Source organism: Agrilus planipennis, unplaced genomic scaffold, assembly GCF_000699045.2.
Source record: "Agrilus planipennis isolate EAB-ADULT unplaced genomic scaffold, Apla_2.0 scaffold2, whole genome shotgun sequence".
Lineage (NCBI taxonomy): Eukaryota > Metazoa > Arthropoda > Insecta > Coleoptera > Buprestidae > Agrilus > Agrilus planipennis.
This window is the reverse complement of record NW_020442464.1, coordinates 1,837,840-1,850,607: the sequence shown is the minus strand read 5'-3', so window position 1 is coordinate 1,850,607 and position 12,768 is coordinate 1,837,840. Positions and strand designations below refer to the sequence as shown.

Genomic DNA, 12,768 nt, shown 5'->3' with positions numbered 1-12,768 from the left:
AATAAAATGAGGAAGAAAGGAGTGTTTCTCGGAAACACGCTCACGTTTCAACTTCTGAAACTATAATCTCGTCCAAACCGTGGTGTGGCTCGAAAAGTGCCCCCCCCCCTGTCATACCAACCATCCCCTTTCTCGAAGTCGCCGCCGCGCCTGTTTTCGTTCCATGCCAAGCGCGAAATCCTCCGGTGTAAAAACAAGCAGCAGTCGTATTTCTTTCCAACTTGGTCGTCGACGGACGACCGACGCTCAACTTGGCGTGAGAAGGCGACGCCGACGATGCCGACGTCGGTCGTATACGTGCCCCAACAATTTCTAACTCTATCAGCACATGTTATACGGGAGTGTCAGACGTGCTAAAATTGAGCACCGAAGAATTTACGAAACGCCGTGCCACCACAAGCAACGCAACCCGCCGCCCTATAACTCCTGCTATGCGCCCTTCTATTTTGGATTAAAGAATTTCTTGGCGAAGGAAAACGTATTAGTAGGGGCGAAGGAGAGTCCTTGACGATGAAGGACACAACGAAATAACGTCAGAGAAATTTCATCTTTAACCGAGTTGATCGTTCAACAACAGCACCAAATTAATGTAAACATAAAACTCAAATTAAAGACGTGGCTCACGCTTAAAAGTAACAAATGACTGCAGTCCCAGGTGGAAACTAGATAGAAGATACGTCCATTTTCACGGGCAATATATTGGAGACCTTCTGATTCGTCCCAATTATATAACATTATGACATGTATATATCTACATCCAGATCCAAAATTTCATATCCATAACATCTCTGATTGAGAGTATAATGTAGTGTTTTATTCTGTCTTTCATAGCATATAATAGTCAAATATGTATACTTCGTTTAATTTCTGTAGCGATGTGACCTTCAGTATGACCGGCGCAAAGTAGAAAAGAACAGCACTAGGCCAGAAAAGGAAGGAGACAACTCTCGGCCGAACTCTTAACCCGTGAGGAGCGCATAATCCGTACAGTACTGCACGGAAAAGTTCACCATTTACCCACTACAATTGCATTGCTCAAATGTGCTGTTATTGGTACCATTTACTACTGAAAATATCAACGAGATGTTTATTTATATTTGAAGACATATTAAAGGCTTTAACGCTTGTTTTCGACTCGCACTATTATTCATGATTGAACAAAACTTTTGGCAGGTACTGTATAAAAAAGTATGTTTAATGAACAAAAGTCGAGAGTATAATGAGCTTTTTATCCCCTACGTACGATTTTGCCAGAGCGCATCCAAGACATTGGAAGGGGCACATCGCTAGAGAAAGTAAATGAAGTATAGATTTGCAATTTTGTTTGATTTGGAACAATTTCTTGGAATAGAAAGCTAAAAGTTTGTGTTGAAATAAAAACGGCTTTTCGAAAAAAGCTCAACCGTCATTAAGGACGTTAACAGGGCATAAAATACATCAAGTCAGTCCGGTTGTGGCCTATAAATTTCGATTATTTTGTACTCAGAAAGACGTGAAAACGAGGTCCCACTTTAAAATCCTATTTTGATAAAACTGACCTGACCATTTTCTACGTGCGATTAAATCAAAAGGAAGGAGAAAATACAAAAAATGTAACATATTCTAGATAAATTAATTACATATTTTTGTGAAGTGGAGCAGAATTTCTAAATAAAATTATTCTAGATTGAACCTACCGACTTTGAAGATATTACAAGAAACCTTCTTTTTAAATATGATTTAATTTCATTCAGAACAAAATTAAATTAACGTTGGAAACCGTACCGAAAGTCTTTTGAAAGCAACTGCTCTGGAAGAAAAATCTGCTGGTCCAGATGTAATTTTTTTTCACTTCGCTTTTCCACATGCTTTTGCGGTCTTATCAGAGCAATTTTTCTGACGATTCGCTTTTAATCTAAGGCTACGTGTTACAAAAAAAAAAAGATAAAACCGAAGATTACCGCGAACATTTATAAACGCTACGTCACTCTCAGATTCTACCCCGCGTGAAATAATTCATTGTAATCCAAGTTGCAAAATCTTCGTAAGAGTCGTTTCGATAAAATTTACATTCTACGTAGGAATGAGGAATGGTCCGTTTAAATTGAGCTCATTTCACACTTTATTCCATTCCCTTTATGTATCAGTTCCTAAACTGGTTCGGTGAAAGAACGGCTTTACATTTCCTTACGTAATAAATCAATTTTTATATCGAAACCGCATATATACCTATATATTCGCCCTTTGTGAACATTACGGAATTTCCGAATTATTTCCTAAAAACTTCTTTTCCAATACGTAGCCAATCAAGAAACAAAGTAAGCAATAGATCACAATAGTGCACTGCACATCCCTGAGCGCAGCAGGGAAAGGCGCTAGATATAAATTTGGATAGGAACACATGAATTAGGATGCTCTGAGCCTTGCTGATATAGAAATTGTTATATCCAACACCAATCGGGGCTTTTAACCAATTGGATCGAATAATAGTTTACCATCTTACAAAAGGGTCCTTGAAGCAGTAGTATGTAACTTCTTGAATCAGCGAATGGCAAATACAAAGCAGTGGTCGATAAATATTGAATCTATTTTTTTTTACAGTTTTTACCCCACTCCCCCTATAGTAACAACCTGTAGTATATGCTGTATGCCTCCTCATCCTTTAATATTTTCATAGTAACTCATAAATATGATTTTAAATAATTTTTTGCAAACAGAAAGTTTTGAAAAAGCGCGATTTCCCTAGAGGATATTGACTACGTGATGGAAACCTAAGGTCCCTCCCACCCCTGTGACCAAGCGTGATATTTTTGACGACCCCCCCCCCCGAACGAGTCACGTACTATGGGTACGTTCCCCAAACAACACGAATGTCCAACTAACCTTGCGTGATGATTTTGTGAAGTGAAATTTCCGAATAAGTTGTTGTATAACGAATATAAAGTTCCAAATGGATTTGTGGGGTTTATTCTTTCCGAAAGGGAAGAACCGTCTCCTCGTTTAGTTTCTGTGAGCACACCGTCTCGAAAAAGAGTTTTGGTATCCTGGTCACGTAGCAGGGACTTCTTAATTACTTCGGTTCGTTTGTATCCGTCAGATAAAGTTGGATGTGGCTTCTGAGCAAAACGAGATGGCTGCCTAATAACAAACCTGATACTACTGCTGCTAGTACCTCTCTCTACCTACCTTACGTCTTACTTTTGGATGCTCGTTCGTTCTTCTAATTCCAAATTCATAATCCGCACAGCGCGGCATACAGAACAGGTTTAATGTCATCAACAACGTACTCGGAGCTTTAGATCTGATTTGCCACGTAAATAAATGAGGTAATGTCGTTATTTTCGTTTGTTTCAAAGGCGACAATCAATAAATTTACGAAACTGCGAATGGATGGGCGACTTAAGTATCATTCTCATGAATATTTCTTCTTTAAACAAATCTTACGTCATTTATTCGGAAATAGACTAAACAAAGTCAAGATGATGAGAGTTGATGTCGATTGATACCATCATCATGGCGTCGTAAGTCCAGAAACTAGTCGTACCTACATGCATTTCCATTGCTTTCAATCTCGAACTAAAATCTATGATGAAACATACCGGATCTCTAATCCAGATCCTTCTTTACTCCCCCTCTGTCTCAGAAGATGTCCTAGAGGTAGTTCCGAATCTCGTGGGCTACGTTCTCGGCTTGATTAGTGTTAAAACTCCTCCTATTTGTTGATTTCTATTTCTCACAAAAGTCACTGATCATCTGGCATTCATCGTTTAGGTACATGGTTATCAATCAAGTTAGTGGTTTTAAATTATACAATATGAACGCATTTCGCGGCCCATTACATTTTAAAACATCTCTACCATCTCATTTCGACCTTCCCTTATTGATTTTCATACCTATTCTACTTGTAACTTCTTCTAATCTTTTCTGTTCATTGTGTTTTTATCATCAGTCCATAACACCATATTTTTATTAATCTTTTTCCAAATTAAATGTACTAAAATCGGCGACTTTTTTTATTTGGAGTGCGGCGCTATACGGGTTCGAAACATGGACGGTGGGTGCGACGGAAAAGAAAAGGTTAGAAGCGTTCGAAATGAGATGCTACAGGCGAATGATGAGGATCCCGTGGATAGAGAAGGTTAGAAATTAAGGGGTATTAAAAAGAATACGAGAACAAAGGACTTTATGGAAGTCAGTAAGAAATAGGCAGAGATAGGTTGGCAGGACATCTTCTCAGGCTTGAAGAAGACCTAGATTAGACTAGTGTTCACAAATAGTTAAGGATGTGGGATGTTCTAATTCTAGGAAAATGCGAAGATTAGCTCAGGATAGGAAAGGTGCGTGTCCAATCAACCTGATGATGATGATGAAGAGGTGGGTGAAAATAAAACGTCTCAACATTGCGTGCATCGGTTTAGTAGACGATGCTTGTTGGTATATTCTAATTTATCTGGCCTATTTAGATTAAATAATCCCCACAGACGCGTCGGCACCCGATGAATGAAACCTTAAATTGATGTATTCCAGCCACTACGTGTGCTTATAAATAACTTCCGTTCAACTTCCTCCGAAGTTTGACACATCGTTAAGCCACCGTGCCTAACCGGGCTTTCCTCGTATTTGAACGTTCACATGCTTCCACCCGCTTGATCATGTACGTACCTATGTTTGGGTGTATGTATATATGTGGTTATGAAGACGTGATTTAAAAAAAATAAATCCGAAAGTGATAAATTACTTCCATCGTTAATACTTAACCTTTGACTGCTTGCTGATTCTGGTGGTTGAGGCTGATTAATTCAAGAAGCCTTATGATCATTTTGTAAGATATTTAATTGAATTGAACGAATAATTCGAAACATGTGGTATTTGTTTAATGTTGAAATAGGCATTTTTACTATCACTCAGTTTAACTGCAACTGAGGCCTCTTGAAGTTGTCGTCTGTTTGCTCATAATAACCATGGATGTAGCTAAACCCATTGATCTTTTGACACACCAAAGGGGTTGCTTGAATTAGGTATAGATACCGTAACAAATTCACGCATGACAAAAATTGCCCACTACACATCGCAAAATCTCCAACACGATTCAAGATCAAGAAGAAATTACCCCGGTCCATCTATAATCTAAAATAATATTTTTAATATTGCGTCAAATCGAATTAATTTACAGAACAGTATTGATAGTTAGATAGTTAGAATTATATTAAATTGAAGAAATTTAATATCTACGCTATGCTGGCAGAGATACTAACTTACCTAGTTAATGTTATTGAAGTTCTGGAGTATGACCTGTCAAGGTGTCCGTGTGACACTTGGAAAGAATTTTCATTATTTTAATGCCCTCCAATCGTGAAGAGACGCCTGTGAGTCCGTCCTAAAGTTGCAGTTTCAAATTATCTCGAGAACTAATAAAACAGATTTTCAGATGTCAGAAGACAAATCGATGAAATTCCAATTCCAACAGGATTCATGTCGAATCTGTTTTCATTTCTAGATGGCGAACGGAATTCTCCACAAAAAACACACCCGAGTACAAGACACCACGATAATATCGGGAATTGTTATGTCTACGTATTTAAATTGTTTTGCTATAAGGTGCAACTACCAACAGTGTCATTATATAGTCACCTTTATCAGTAAATAAAAATATAATAAGTATAATGTGGGTACTTTGACGAGACCTTACAACCGTGAGGCGAAATGTTGGTGCGAGTTTTTCAAATACGTACCCTATTGGGATCCGTCAAATAGGCATACACCATATAGTGGCAAAATTTATAACTCGAATGAGGGAAAAATTTACATAGGAACTGTAAAGTTTGTAAAAAGTAGGCAGTAAACTTGACGGAATTTGAAGGCTAGCTTCCGGATTTGTTATTTTCGAATTTTATAATGTGATTGGCATTAAAAACACGCTCACCTTCAACGAAATTTCCTTTCCGAGGCTTTGTGTCTGCCCAATCTCATATTGTGTCAATACTTATCGTTTTATCGTAATTTAAAAACTTGAAAATTGCACGGTGCACTATAGGAACTACGACAAATTTTCCCTAATCGGCGCCATGTTTTTAGGCTCCTCCCATTTGACGGATCCAAATAGGTTTTGATTCCCTTGGAGTACAAAAAATATGCGACATATAAACGATCATACCTTTTAATTGCGTTGACTTAGATGTTTGATTTTTTCACGACTCCAAAGGATTATAGACAGACCGACAATGATGTGACCCTATAAGGGTCCCTTTCAACATCAACAATTATTAACTTTCGGTTTGGAATTTTTAAGTTTGATTGGTTAGTATGCTGTGTTCATTGTTTTTTGCAGAACACCTCGTGTAAAATCACACATAAACACTCCCAACCACAGTAAGTTCGGAAGTATGTAAAATATGAAAGCAGTTGGTGTAGCTTTTGTCCCTGCAGTTTAATCGGTCTATTATTATTATTAGTTTCGTAACATACTGTTTTTGCCCTCCGGTTGTGGCGAAATTATTTCACTTGAACGAACTTTAAACTGGCGCAGTAAATTCGGGCTAACTTCTAAATTCTGTTACGTAACCTGGCGCATGTAGTGAATATTAACCCTTAATTATCTAGTGAACATTTGTTAATGAATATGCTGATGAATGTGGAAACTTTGATACGTCATTAAACGGGCGGAAGCATACTGGGGGTACCCTTCCAATTTTCAAGAGGGAGGGAGGTGAAGGACAAAGGAATCACAAACAACCATTTAGTCATTTATTATTAGTACCTACATAATCTTCATGGTACGTGCTATAATTTTTCTTTTTTCTCATAAAAAAGACGGCGCCTTTATACAGTAGGAGACGTATTGCACATACTCTATCTTTCTTACTTCCTTATACTACAATGGTAAAATGCGTAAGGTGGCTGCAATGTATGTAACCGTGTTGCAACAGACCTTTGCTTCCCCTTCCGCAATCACGGAAGTTCCGCATACTTTTCCACGTCCGATTCTGTATCTGGTTCCTCATTTCTATAACGGAAGCTTACCAGAACTTAACAGAATCTTATTTCTCATTTTTCTGAAAATCAACATATCGGAACAATAGACAAGTCGTAAAAATTCATTACTTTTATCTAGCTAGCAAAAATTTACTATTTACATCTGTTTCCGCTTCTTTTTCCTTTATTACACTAGTATGTAATGCAGGAGACAAATATAGTTATGAGGTACGTTCACTTTTCATGTATTCTTTTGATTTTGAATATAATTTAATCGGTAGATACATTTCAATCTCGAAATTTGATAAAAGCAAGAAAGAAAACTTAACATTCAGAGAAAGGGAAAATCGATATTTTTTTAGTATTAAATGGTAGATTTATATAATTATTTGTATTATTTTGACCAATTACGTTCTAGTTTAATAAGCATCTGTTATAACACTTCGTAGTGCTTGATACTGACCCAAATGCCCCACTATAAGACAAAGTACTTACTGTATTACGAACGGATGGCTGGTTATTGCTAAATTTATTTTTGAATAATTAGAAATTGATTTTTGATCGAAGATTCTTGTTAATGATATCACAAATAATTTGAAAATTAATGTTATTTTATTTTCTAATAGTTCTTCCTTTTGTTTCAGGTAATAAAGGAATATGGAAGTAGTCAGCCTGGATGTAAACGGTACGATGTTTTTAAGTAGTGCCTATCTACAATTGCAACGTTTCTCCACACGTTGACAATTAATCATCATTAATTTAATATACAATGCCAGGTATTTCAATCGCGTTTTTACTACGTGACCAAGGTTTGTGTGACTTATTTATAATATTAGTAACAAATACAATTAGAAAAGGTTCATGTGGTTTGTACGCGATGACAGATTAAAATTGTTCTTTCTAACTGGGATTTATTTGTGAACAGAACCACAAGAAGTGTTCAAATAACCTCTGAAATATCACTGTCACCTTATTTGAAGCAATTACAACAGTAGTTACATCTATTTAATTTGGAAGCACACATTTCTATATTAACTTGAAAACGTTGCTGAGTACCTAGTACCGTAACGTAGGGGATGTAAAAAGTTAGGACAAAAGTTACCTCAGTTATCTAGCCGTTAATAATTGAGAACAGTTACCGCGTTGTCAACGAAACACACATACCTATTGGTGACCTTCACAAACAGCTGATACGTAAGCAAGTCAATTGTACGTAATGATATGCTCTCGTTAGCGTTCGATTGGCAAAGTATTACCACAAAATCCAAAAATAAATAAGTTGGGTGTGGAAATATCAAGTAAAAACCAATGTATTCACATGCAGAATATGCGGACAGGATAGTAACATATGGTCTGTGCAATGGGAATACAACGGCTGTATCATCATTGCCGGAGCAGTTGGGGTTTTCGGTAAGGTCACTACCCTTATGTTTATGTATATCACTGAGTAGTATGAGTAGCTCATTCTGCTTCTTTTTCATGTACCTTCGTGACCATGGTAAGTACATATGTACCTATATGACACGGAGATTGAAATACAGTGTAATTAAATATTACTTTCAACTAGGTAAATTAAGAGTTTTGTTAAAATAAATAACAGATTTACAGTTTCGAGTGTGTAAAGTTACTTTTGAATCGGCTATGTTTTCTTTTTCTAAACGAACCTTCCCTATCTTACGTGTAGCTAAACCTTCCGGTGCGTTTCGTGTTTATCTTGCGTGACAAACGGCCTTTCTCACCCTTTTTACCATTGTTCTTTACCTGATTTACTCAAGTGGGTGAGCCAGAGAGAGGGAAACGTTTGCCCTTGTTTCCGCATGTTAAACTCCTCCACCACGTCTCGACTTACCCCATAACGCCGCGTCGCCGTCGCGCCGCCTGCGACGCCGGCCGTCTCTGCTACGACGGCTTCCGAATAGCATAAAAATATACATACACATAGACATACATATACAAACACCAATTTGGCCATTTTAGATTTCAATTCGCGTGTCTTGAACCGTCTGTTTTAGATATGAAATTGTAATAAAATCCAGACAATTTCAAAAAATCTTTTAATATACTTATAACACATTCGTTTTTCGAGTATTATCGTTTTGAAGTAATAATCAAAATGCTTTTCTAAAATTAGGTATTCGACATTTGTAGATCGATTTTTCATTGCTTGACGATACTTTGGTGTTCAAAAATTCTTTGATTGAAAGGTGTATTAGTTTGTCCTGTATAAACTTTGTTGCAGTCGCCACATTTTAACAGATAGACTTCTGATGTGGAGATAATATTATCGGTTTTCTGTAGTTTTTGGCTTTTTTTAGCATACTTTCTCTAGATGGATGATCGAACTATATTATTTATATGTTACGTTATAGGGTACATTAAATTTAAAATTTCCGTTTGTACTTTTTGTTTAGTAAATGTTGGATCAATTGGAAAACATAGAGAAAGATTGTGGCTAAATATTTAGTTACTCCATTTGAAAATTACCTATACATGTAGTGGTTGAAAAGATTTTGTAGAACTTGCAGTGCGTGTTGGTTGTAGTTTAAAGTGCTTAATGTCAAAAACTGATTAATCGACATTTAAGTAAGACCAAGTAAATTGGCAAACTGGATGCGAGATTAAACAAGTGCATAAATCTAGAAGGTGATGTAGAAAACTGTGTGTCTTCTTTGTTTGTCTAAGATTGGATCATCAGTTCTTCTTAAAGAAAAGGTGACAGTGAGATTGTCTTTTGAATAGTAAAGCTCTATACCAGTAAGAGGCTATTTAAATTGGTCTGCATTTTAAAAAAAAAATATCCGTGAATGCTGGAGTATTTCTTGTAATTGGTCTTCAAAAATGTGATTACCAAATGATATGTAATTATGCAATGTCCCTAGACAAAAATTTTCAGTCTTTCTCCAGTCTTTCAGCGTCTCTCACAGTCTTTTACAGTCTCTTAGTTATTGCCTAGGTGTTTTTATGAATCTTTTACAGTCTCTGTATGAGAGACTCGAACGATAAAATTGTTAATTCAGAGATTCGAGTCTCTCACAGAGAGACTGAATGAATAAAACTGAAAAATTGAGAGACTCGATTCTCGTAGAAAGATTGGGATCTCTGAAATATGTTGAACTTAGAAAATTTTAACCATGTCTATCGAGACACCACTTATTGAGTGATTCGAGTCTCCCGTTCAGAGATTCGAGTCTCTCGTTCAGAGATTCGAGTCGTTCGTTCAGAGACTGGATACGAAATGAGGCTCTTTCTATGAGCGACTCGAGTCTCTCGATCATAGACGCTAAACAGTTTTTTTGACAGTCTCTCTCAGCGACACCAGAGAGACTCGATGGGAGACGGAGACTCCAGTCTCGGTTTCAGAGACTCTGAGAGACTGAACATTTTTATCTCGGGGTAGTACGATTGATATTTTTCATCGTATTTTTCTTAAGTGAATACGTCATTCTTGTGAAAAAATACAAGCTGTTAAACTTTTATGGTCGCATATTTTTAGACGATAAGCTCATTTGGCCAAGCTTTTACTTAAAAATATGCTTGTGCATAAGCCGCATTAACGGAATTACTGCGTTGATAGTTTCAGGTCCATTATACAACTTACAGCCCATAAAGTGTTCTTAAGCCCCTTTTTCTCGCGAGCATCCTATTTTATCTTCTTTACCTAAGAAACTTGCATTAGTGTACTGCTAGTAAGTACGTGTACGTAATTGCACTCTTTTAGTGGGCTTCTGAGTGCGAGATAATGCCATCTTAAAAGCATTTCGAAGTACTGTTTGCGAAATTTAAATTTTGATTAATTATTCATAAATCTCCTCTCTCGTTTAAAACAATAAATGTCTTTTTTTCTCTTTATTTGACGGTCCATGGGATTTTCGACGAAAATATTAGAACAGGGACGAGAGAGGGGAGTTGCGCGCAGGTAACATTAAAAGGTCAATTTTCATTAAAAGGTTTTCGTTTTTCTTTTAATTCACATTTGGATGTGTTGTTTAAATGCGAGTGGCAAATTAAAATGTTTTATTATTGCATAAAATGGTGAAACTAGCGAAATAGTTGATGCTAAAAATCACAATAGAATGTAGCACTTTCATAACGTTTTTATAATTTTTTGGTATTATAGAAATGAATAATAAATAATTGCCCTTTTGTTTCCGAATGTCATTTTGGGAAATGTGTTAAAATAACATTATATTATTGTTAATGTCATTATTACTTTGTTTTGCCGCTAAAATGTTTTTCGTCCTTTTATTTTCGATGTGTAATGTACTTTGATTGATTTGATTGACATTTTGGGATAGGAAAAGGCATTTTAGGATTTCTAATTTTAATTTGTAGAAAATAGGATTCTGCAAGTCCAAATTGTTATTTCTTTTGAATAATGAAACTAGTTAGGTTTTTGACGTGACAACGTCTTATAAATCGATGGAGCCGCGGCCGGCTGCAGGCACGAGAAAATATGACTCATGCGGCGTTACCTCGCTCTGAGGCGTTCCATTTAAGGCTTGAAGTGCAAGCGAGAGCGCGGAACGAGCGACAAAGAGGCACAATCGGCCTCCGCGTTCGGCAGCGTTCGACATCTGTCTCTCTCCTACTTGAGTGAGCGATGCGTCCGCGTGGACAGCTGCTATACAATAATACATTTCCATTTACCTCCTTCTCTATATCCATACAAAATATCTATCAAACAAATAAAATTAAAATTTTCTTTTGAAAAATGAAACCATTCCATCAGTATTTTCTTATGACGTTGTCACGTTCAGCTATCGTCAGTAAACCGACTTTACAGACAACCGATTTTTGTATTACATTTTGAAAAGAGACAGTTGACATTAAATATTTTAGCTAATTTTGCCGAAATCTCGAAGAAATAACGGTAATTTGTCGGCAAATTTAAGTAGCTTTCAAACATCTTTGTTGAATGATATTATTGAACGAACGAAAGGGGTTCAGCGGCGAACAAAAACAGCTTCTAGAAGTAATTTTCGGAAAGAACTGAATTCCGGGCAAGAAGTGGAGAATTGTCTTCGTTCACGCGAATGTAATTTGTGAAGTCAGGCAGACAGATAGGAAAAGGAAGGGTTATCTCGCCGCAATTTTTAATTAATTTCGAGAGCTGTGCACCAGGTTAACAGGCTTCTCGCACTCTTTCGACGCTCTCTTCCGTCGCGGCGACGCGACGGCCTTTTTTGTACCGACGTCAATCGCATCAATTCGATCCTATTTCCAACAAACCTAATTTGTCTTCGGAACTAAAAGGAAGAGACGATCCTTCTAAGAAAAATGGGGGAAGTACCAATACCACGCCTTGAACACACAGAGAACTTGAGTGTGAGACGTAAAAAGACGGACATAGGACGATAAGTTTTAATAAATTTAATAAATAAATAAAATTTAAATATTTTGTACTGAAAAATAAAAACAGGTACTTCCCCGCGTCGTACTTTTATACAAAAAAAAAATATACTAGATTGGTACAATTGTTCCAACTCTGGCAACACTGAAAGACACATCCAATAAAATCTAGGCACCAATGTATGGGAAGGCCCCTGAGATGCTTTACTTCCTTCGTCGATAAGGACACTTGCTTCGTCTCTATATTTCTATGTCTATTGGGATCCGTCAAATGGGCAAACACCATCTGATGGCAAAATTTATAACTCGAATAAGGGAAAAATTTACATAGGAACTGTGCACGCAAATTGTAAAATTGTTTATTAAAATAATAAAACACGTTAAAAAAGTAAAAATTTTTTTGATGATGGAGTCGACGAAGTTTTCTTCTAAAGTTAAATCAAATAAAAAGTTAATATGTTCAGTGAA

General features: G+C 36.7%; 1 protein-coding gene across 2 annotated transcripts in view; it reads left to right on the top strand.

Annotated features, from left to right (window-relative positions):
* The window catches only part of LOC108735986 (Krueppel-like factor luna), a 359,199-nt gene that overhangs the window by 225,521 nt on the left and 120,910 nt on the right, over positions 1 to 12,768 (top strand). Inside the window, exon 1 of one of the 2 annotated variants that reach the window (XM_018468499.2) lies at positions 7,603 to 7,636. The exons of the other annotated variant lie outside the window; for it this stretch is intronic. The gene's annotated coding sequence lies outside the window, so the exon portion shown is untranslated. Of the gene's footprint in view, positions 1 to 7,602; positions 7,637 to 12,768 lie in introns of those variants that run through there. 2 annotated transcript variants of the gene reach the window in all.